General features: G+C 43.6%; 1 long non-coding RNA gene across 1 annotated transcript; it reads right to left on the bottom strand.

Moving 5' to 3' along the window:
- Positions 1-609: 609 nt before the first annotated feature.
- On the bottom strand, positions 610-4,760 carry LOC121525825. The gene is made up of 3 exons (XR_005993271.1): positions 4,213-4,760; positions 3,602-3,710; positions 610-1,501 (listed from the first exon to the last, which is right to left on the bottom strand). It is a non-coding gene; the product is annotated as an uncharacterized LOC121525825 (long non-coding RNA).
- Between the last annotated feature and the right edge of the window lie 4,528 nt (positions 4,761-9,288).

The raw sequence follows: 9,288 nt of genomic DNA on the forward strand, positions 1-9,288 counted from the left end.
ACTTTCAAGGGAGTGCATGGCTAGAAACTCCCATATGGATACAGTAATGTTAATACATAAATGAGGAGGTTAATAATCTGATTAAACTTCCATTTAGGGTTAGGTAAGGGTTAAGGTAAAAATTAGGATACTAAAAGTTAGATGTCAAAATCCAATCCAATCAGAAACAGAGCCAAGTAGCTAAAGCTAAGCTTGATGAGGAAGTTGTGTTATCTGTGTAGCTAAGTTGACCTCAGCTACATTTGCTAAATCTCAAGTAGCTAAAACTAACTTAGCTATAAGTAACAGAACTGTGTGGCTGATTTAGCTACATAGATAACAGAGGAACTTTTCTAACATTGCTAAAGATAAGCGTTCAAAAATGCTACATGCTACATATCTACATTATTGTCATTATCTTTTACATTTGCTATCTACTAACTATGATTACAGTGCTCTCTTCTTAGACCCCAGGAAGAGTCGTTCCTACTTCAGTAGTGACTAATGGGGATCTAAATATATATATTTCTTTTCAAATTAAAAATGATCAAACGCTAAGCTTCATAAATCAATCATGGTCAACACAATTATGCTTTTTCAATATAAAAAAATTACAAAAAACCTCTTTAATGTCAAAGTGAAAACAGATTTCCACAAAGAAATGTCAATTAATTAAAATGTGTAAAGTAAAAAGAGCAGTTACATAAATATAATACTTTCTAAGGACCCTGTACAGTCAGACCTGCATGTAACATCTCTGCTTGTGTTGACATCACTCATGTATCCTTACGCCTTTGACTGCATGAACTTTTTTTAATGAATATCCCAACACTCCCAGCTGCCAAACAATACCAAAAAGAAGGAAAAGTGTTTTTTTTTTTTTCTAAAGAAGAGGAAGTTTAAAATATGTTGAACAGATAACACTGAAAAAGTGGACTTGGGTGAATAGGTGGGATTTATATGGTGAACAAATGTATAAAGTAAACTGATATGAAAGATAAAAACATATACTAAAGGAATGAAACATTCATGACAAAGGCTCTTTTTAAATACATTGAGCCAGTGTATAATTTTAATATGATAGAAGATGTTTGATAACTTCAAATAAAACTTGCAACAATTTCTGGGTGAGTAAAGGCCAAGGGTCCAAAATACCAAAGCACAGCTACAACAACTCACACGATCTTGAGCTAGCATGCCAAAGTATGAATACAATCACAGCAGTTGTAGCCACTGTTACCACGACGACCTGCTTAACCTGTCTGGACTGTTCTATGCCGTATTGTAGCCCTGTGGCAAAGTGCTCGCAGTTGTGAGTAGCCAAACTGTAGTCCCAGTCTTGACCCACCATTTTACACGCCTTTGTCACAATGTCATCAGGGTTGAGAGGGTCGTGTTTTTTATCCAGGAAGTTGTTGACTCTAAAATCATCAGTGCCAGCTGCTTCCCAGATGCTCTCACGCGTCACCGTTGCTCTGGTGCTCTCTATGAGTGTTAAACAGGGTAGCACTGCTGTTGTGTTCTGTGTGAGTTACAAAAGAGAGACAGGGGAGAGGTTGGAATACAGTCACCACAAGAAGAAACAGCATTCAGACCACAGCAGGAAAAAGCATTTCTGGTCCATATTAAATGTATTCTTCATTTTTTGATCATTTTGGCTGTGTTCATGTATATACATCTGATTGGTGGAGGAGGGTTGTAAAAATAGCTTGCAGAGAGAGCGGCAGTGTAGCCAGGCAAGAGGAGTTTAACTAAGGTGGCGTTACCAGCAATTTCCATAGACAGTGCCACGGTATTATTCCAACCAAAGAGGAGCGACCACACCCACTGAACACATGATAAACATTTGACCACATTGGAAGTTAAAAGGCAGTGGTGGACAGTAACGGAGTATATTTACATGAGTACTGTACTTAAGTACATTTTTTCAGTATTTGTACTTTACTTGAGTGTTTTTTTTTTTTTTTAGGAAACTTATAACTTTCACTCCACTACATTTCAAAGACAATTATTGCACTTTTGACTCCACTACATTTCTAGGAAGCTTGTCGTTACTCGTTTCTATTAGGTTCAGCTTTGTAGTCAGATGTCTAAAATGCAATTGGCCACACGCTGTGCTCCTCAAAGAAGGGAACCAATCACAGTCATTGCTCACACCTGGGATGGATTTAGAAATAGGCTACGTTTATAGGCTCTCCTGCCTTCGTTCAAACAAAACTCTGCAATGGAAATGGCAGGAAAAACTCAAGCTGAAAAACCAGCACACCCATGGCCATATCTTAGCTTGATGTTTGAGATTTCAGAAATGAGGAATGATTCATATCATTTCAAATGTCTCCTGTGTACACCGCAAACAACCCACATTTCTGCATTCAACGTTGTTGCATTCATGGTTCTACATTAAGTCAGTTCATCATTAGGTGGTTTCAGAGAGTTACAAGGTTCTGTAAAAGCACTGAGAAAACAATACAGCAGTGTTACTGATATTAGAAAATGTACTTTGTACTTTTGAATACTTAAGTATTTTTAAAAGTAAGTACTTTAGTACTTTAACTTCAGTAAAATTTCACCAAGCAACTTTTACTTGTACTTAAGTAAGATTTAACCACAAGTATCAATACTTCGACTCAAGCATTGGAGTCAAATACTTTGTCCACCCCTGTTAAAAGGTTAATGTATTGAGGATGTGTGGTTTTATGTAAGTTTTCTCCGCTAAATTTCCTCTAAAGTTAACTTTTCCTCATCAGTGGTGCCATTGTAGCTCTGTGACCCCCCTTGATATAGTGATAATTTACAATCAGGATTCCATGCGTTGTGCTGTATTTTAAAAAGACAGAATACTCTACGCTTTTGACTTCCTGTTTAAAGTTTTCTGATCGATGGGTATTGATGCGGTTTAAAAATAGACCCGCAGCATATCTCTGCAGTACAATTTGCAGGTGGATCACTGCATGACCGCTGCATGTGGAAATTGCGGTTTGGATCAGTTGGCTAATAGCATGTTTAGAGCAAATCAGCTTGGCTGTCAGCTGATCAGGGCTTGCATTAGACTCCATGGCCTGTCCGAACTAACACTAAACGCTCAATTTAATGGCTGACAAGGCAAACAGACAATCATTTCCAGGTTTTTGGGGATGTCAGTCAGATTTCAGGGGTCCCTGTTTGACCCTAGCTGCCACTGGCTTAGCCCCTGGAATATTATTGGTACTGCGATTTGTGCCGGCACTCATTTATAGAACAAGCATGGTAGCACCCCCTTGTGCTGAAACTAAGAAGTACAGTACAGTCAAGCACAAGCTTCATGTTCAAATCTGGGCCTTATTTCATCCTATTTTTAGAACTTTCTGCAGGCAAATCAATTTGGACCCCTGGCCTTGGGGTATGCATATGAAAAATTTGATTTGAATTGTATTAACGGAATAAGATTTTTTTTTTAATTATTTAAATAGAATTGATATTTATGAATATCATGTAACTGATACATTTACTGTAAGTTCTTTGGACTATCTTTTTAATTTCATCAACTTCAGAAAATTTGAGGCAATCATTTGCCTCTTTTTCTAAATTTCTGTTAACTTCATTGGGTTTTCAGTGCATTTATATTACATCAGACTTGACTCACCTGGAAGTGTGATGTGGACAACTTCATCATTACCAATGTAGACAGCCCAGTGCTTATACTGCCCACGGTAAAATTCAATCAGGTCCCCAGGCTTTGCATTATGCCTACGCTATAAAAGAAATACACAATGGGGAAAAATGTAAATGAAAATAATAAACCATACATATCAGTGGTTAAATGGATCATTGCAGGCATAAACATTAGGTTTTTAATCCTGACATGAGACTGAAGGATTCTTCCTACATGACATTTTATGAAAACAATTTTCTAATCAGGACATGAATCAGGAAGGAAACAGTTAAAAAAAATGCAGAGGTGATTTATAAATGATCAGATACAACTCAAACTGCATGACTAATTTGTCTTAATGTAGTATTATTTCACTCATGTCATTTCATTTTACTATCCCATAAGGAGACAGTAAACAGGAAAAATATATTTTTGTTGCAATCAGTTACTCATGAATTCTCGATGTTTTAACCTCTTCAAATATCTAAAAAAGAGCAGCAGCATTTTACAGCTGCATATATAAAACAAATGAAATCAGCCTCAAATCAACAAAAACTCATCAGAAATTTAGAAAAAAAAAGAATATGTTGCAGAAGACTCACCCTTCTTGGAGCCATGTCTTCGGGTCTTTATTGGGTAAGAACAAGTGCAGTGTAACGATATGCCGGACCAAAGGACCCAAAAGCAGACACAGGAATCAAGCACTTTCAAGTCCGTTTGATCAGGAAAAAGGTTCGATACACGGGAGGTCAAAACAAGCAGGCAGAGGTACAAAAAACGGCAGGCTAACTCGGAAACTAGGACGGGAAACTGGGTCAAATAAATCACGAAGGTCAATCAGAAGTAAGGCTCGAAGGAATTGGACACAAAGGAAACAAGACGATCTCGCACAGCAGACAGGGAGTGGATGAGCTAAATACACGAGGAGGGGAACACTCAGCCGGGGATCAACCAGGTGCAGTCACTCGACAATCAACACAGGTGAGACACATGAGGATGATCAGGACACAGGGAAACGGGTAGGGATGGGCAGGAAGGAGTGATCTGGAAAAGAGACACAAGGTAAGTATCCAAAATAAAACAGGAAATGACAGACTAGAAACATGAGGGAAAAAGTAACTTAACTAGGTCAACCTGGAGATGTGACAGTACCCCCTCCACGGCTGGCTCCAGACGGCCCAGGAACATCAGGATGTTCATTGTGGAAGTTTTTGATGAGCTCTGGGTCCATGATGTCTCTAGCGGGGACCCAGGAGCGCTCTTCAGGGCCATAACCCTCCCAATCCACCAGATACTGATAGCCACGGCCTCTTCTTCTGGCGGCTAGCAACTTTTTGACGGTGTAGACTCTTTCTCCATCAACGAAACGGGGGGGAGGAGGGGGCTTGGAGGTGGGGACCAGAGGGCTGGATTTGGCGGGTTTAAGTTGACTGACGTGGAATGCAGGATGGACTCTCATGGTTCTGGGTAGTTTTAGTTGGACAGTTACAGGATTAATAACTTTGGAAATAGGAAACGGACCACGAACCTGGGAGCGAGCTTCTTAGAATCCAGACGCAGAGGCAGGTTTTTAGTGGATAGCCAAACTTTGTGTCCACAGTGATACTTGGGGCCTCAGACCTTTGCGATCAGCTGCCGTCTTGTGTCTGGCTGAAGCTCGGAGGAGGGCTTGTCTGGCTCGCTCCCAGGTCCGCGACAACGTCGCACCAGGTTCCAGGCAGATTGGACAGATACCTCCTTATCTAGGGCAGGAAAAAGAGGAGGTTGAAAGCCGTACACACACTGAAAGGGGGACATGCCAATTGATGAGTTAATAAGTGAGTTATGTGCATATTCTACCCACACGAGCTGGTTGGACCATGAGGAAGGGTTCTGGGAAGCCAGAATGCGCAGGCCCGTCTCCATTTCTTGATTCATCCGCTCAGTTTGTCCATTCGATTGAGGGTGAAATCCAGAGGAGAGGCTCACAGTGGCTCCAATCAGCGAACAGAATTCCTTCCAGAACCTGGAGGTGAACTGGGGGCCCCGGTCCGACACCACATCTCTAGGGAGACCATGTAGACGAAAAACATGGTGCAGCATAGCCTCGGCTGTTTCCTTGGCAGAGGGCAACTTGGGTAAAGGGATAAAATGAGCCATTTTAGAAAATCTGTCCACCACTGTGAGAACAGTGGTGTTACCTTCTGAGGTGGAGAGTCCCGTGACAAAGTCCAGGGATATGTCGGACCAGGGCCTCTTGGGTACCGGAAGAGGATGGAGCAGACCTGCCGGATGCTGATGGGAGACCTTACTGGAGGCACAGGTGGGGCAGGCTGAGATGAATTCCGAAACCTCCTTGTCCATAGAGGGCCACCAGAAACGTTCTTTAAGGACCCCCAGAGTTCGGCTAACACCGGGTGGCAGGAAAACCGAGAGGAGTGTGCCCATTGGATAACCTGGGAGCGGAGCTCAGGAACAACAAACAGGCTACCAGGTGGACAGTTCACAGGGGTTAACATTATGGATGGCCTCCTGGACTTTTCTCTCTATCTCCCAAGTAACATTAGCAACAACACAGGAACGTGGGAGGATCAGTTCAGGTTCTGCTTTTGCTCCTCATTAGAATGGATTCTAGAGAGAGCATCAGGCTTAACATTCTTATTACCAGGTCGATAGGATAGGGTAAAATTAAAGCGATTAAAGAATAATGCCCACCTGGCTTGCCTGGCATTCAGTCTCTTGGCTGTTTGAAGATATTCTAAATTTTTGTGGTCAGTCCACACCAAGAAGGGTTGAGAAGTTCCTCCAGCCAATGCCTCCACTCCTCCAGTGCCACTTTGACTGCCAGCAGCTCCCGGTTGCCTACATCGTAGTTGCGTTCAGCTGCAGAAAGCTTGCGTGACAGGAAGGCACAGGGGTGGAGACGATCATCCTTGGAAGAACGTTGAGACAATACAGCTCCAATGCCTACATCAGATGCGTCTACCTCAACAACAAACTGATTGTTAGTGTCAGGCAGAATGAGGACAGGAGCAGAAGAAAAACAGTTCTTAAGTCTGACAAAAGCTGCATCAGCAGCAGAGTTCCACAAAATTGCCTCTTAGAGGAGGTAAGCTCATGCAGGGGTGAGGCAATAATGCTAAAGTTCGAATGAATTTTCTATAAAAGTTGGCAAACCCCAGAAATCTTTGAAGTTCTTTGCGGAAGAAGGTACTGGCCAATCTTTGACAGCACTAACCTTTTCAGGGTCCATCTGGATCTGACCTTCTGCAATGATGTATCCTAAGAAGGTAACGGAAGGTCTGTGAAACTCACATTTCTCGGCTTTGACGAAAAGCTGGTTCTGAAAGAGGCGCTCCAGGACCTTTCTGACATGGCTGATGTGGGTTTGCTCATCCGAGGAAAAAATTAGGATATCATCCAAGTAAACGAATACAAAGTCATTTAACATATCCCGCAGAACGCGTCATTGACCAGGGCTTGAAAAACTGCAGGAGCGTTAGTAAGGCCAAAGGGCATAACTAAATATTCGTAGTGACCCGTGGGAGTGTTAAATGCTGTCTTCCATTCATCCCCCTCCCTTATTCTGACTAGGTGATAAGCATTTCGCAGATCCAGCTTAGTGAATATTTTAGCTTCACTTAATTGTTCAAAAGCAGATGAGATCAAAGGGAGGGGGTACCTGTTTTTCACGGTGATGTTGTTAAGGCCCCTGTAGTCAATGCATGGCCGAAGCGATTTGTCCTTCTTGTCCACAAAGAAGAAACCAGCTCCTGCAGGTGAAGAGGACGGCCGAATTATCCCTGCCGCCATAGACTCCTCCACATACTGCTCCATTGCCTGTCTTTCGGGAGCAGAGAGAGAGTAAAGTCTCCCCTTGGGAGGAAACGTTCCAGGTAAGAGATCAATGGCACAGTCATAAAGTCTGTGTGGAGGTAGGGATTTAGCTTTAGCTTTGTTGAAAACTTCCTTCAGGTCATGGTAAAAGTCAGGAACTTGGGATAAGTCAGGGTAATCAGAGTCAGGGTGAGGTACTGTTACCGGAACTTTCTGGGGTTTACTATGAAAACAAGTCAGACTGCAATTTATTCCCCAGTCAGTTATTTGTCCTGAAGCCCAATCAATCTTAGGGTTGTGAATCTCGAGCCAGGGTCTCCCTAAGATTATCTCATGATTGAGGGAGTCAAAAACATGAAAACTGATTTGTTCACTGTGTGAGTCAGGAAAACGAATGGTCACAGACTGGGTGCGGTGAGTAATTCTGCCCATTGAACTGCCATTAACCGCGCAGACCTCCAGGGGATGATTCAGGTTGAAAGTCGTAAGGCCGAGTCTCCTAACCAGGAGAGAGTTCATCAGATTAGCATCAGATCCTGAATCAATGAATGCTTTCACAGTCTTAATGTCTTTGGCTTCAATGGAGACTTCAGGGAGTAATTGGGCAGGATTGTTAAATATGAGGTTGCGACTCACCACAGTCTGTAGTCTAGGGGATCTCCGTCTGATAGGGCAGTCAACCAAAAGATGACCCATTTGTCCACAATAGATGCAGCGGCCCTCCTTCATTCGACGGAGACGCTCATCTGGAGTGAGCCTGGTGTGGCCTAGCTGCATGGGTTCCTCAGGTTGGGCATCGGTGACCAGCGGGAGTGAGGCAGGTCTTCTCCCGGCCTGGGGAAGATCAGCTGGGCTGGACCTCCTAGTGTAAGCAGGATAAAAACGTTCCCGCTGCCTGCCTCTATCCTTCTCTCTTTCTAAGAGTCTCTTATCAATTTTAATGGCCAGAGCAATCAAAGAATCTAAATCTTGAGGAAGATCAAAAGTCACTAGATGGTCCTTTAATTTCTCAGATAAGCCTTCAAAAAAGGCATCAAGCAGGGCAGTGGAATTCCAATCACTTTCAGCAGATAATGTTCTAAATTCAATGGCGTAGTCAGACACATTTCTACGCCCCTGCTTAATTCTAGTTAAGGCCCTGGCTGCTTCTCTGCCTGGCTGAATGTTTTGAAATACCTGAGTAAAGGCTTTAGTGAACGCCGCCAAGGAGTTACAGATGTCCGATCTCCTGCCCCACTCCGCAGTGGCCCAACGGCTGGCTCTGTCCGTCAGGTGAGAGACGATGAAGGCGATCTTGACCCGGTCCGAGGGGAAGGCAGCTGCGTTGAGTTCGAAGTGAAGCTCACACTGTGTCAAGAACGTCTTGCAGTCGCCAGAATCCCCGGAGAATTTCTCTGGTCTGGAAAGCTGGGGAACGAGTGAGGGAGAAGCTGCAGGCAGAGAAGGCTGGGTAGCCGGCTCAGGAGGCAGAGGAGGAGCGTTATCATTTTTCGACAGGTTGATCTGGATCATCTGCGTGATGGTGCTGAGCTGTGCTCCCAACTCAGCCGTGGTAGTCTCTTGTCGTCCGGCCAACTGCTGCACTAACTGTCCAAGCGCTTTAATTTGCTCATCCTGTTGAGCAAGGCGCTGACCCTGCGCTTTGAGCGCCTGTCGCAGTGGGTCAGAGTCTGCTGGATCCATTGTTGGCGAGATCGTACTGTAACGATATGCCGGACCAAAGGACCCAAAAGCAGACACAGGAATCAAGCACTTTCAAGTCCGTTTAATCAGGAAAAAGGTTCGATACACGGGAGGTCAAAACAAGCAGGCAGAGGTACAAAAAACGGCAGGCTAACTCGGAAACTAGGACGGGAAACTGG

This window comes from Cheilinus undulatus, linkage group 18 (genome assembly GCF_018320785.1).
Source record: "Cheilinus undulatus linkage group 18, ASM1832078v1, whole genome shotgun sequence".
NCBI lineage: Eukaryota > Metazoa > Chordata > Actinopteri > Labriformes > Labridae > Cheilinus > Cheilinus undulatus.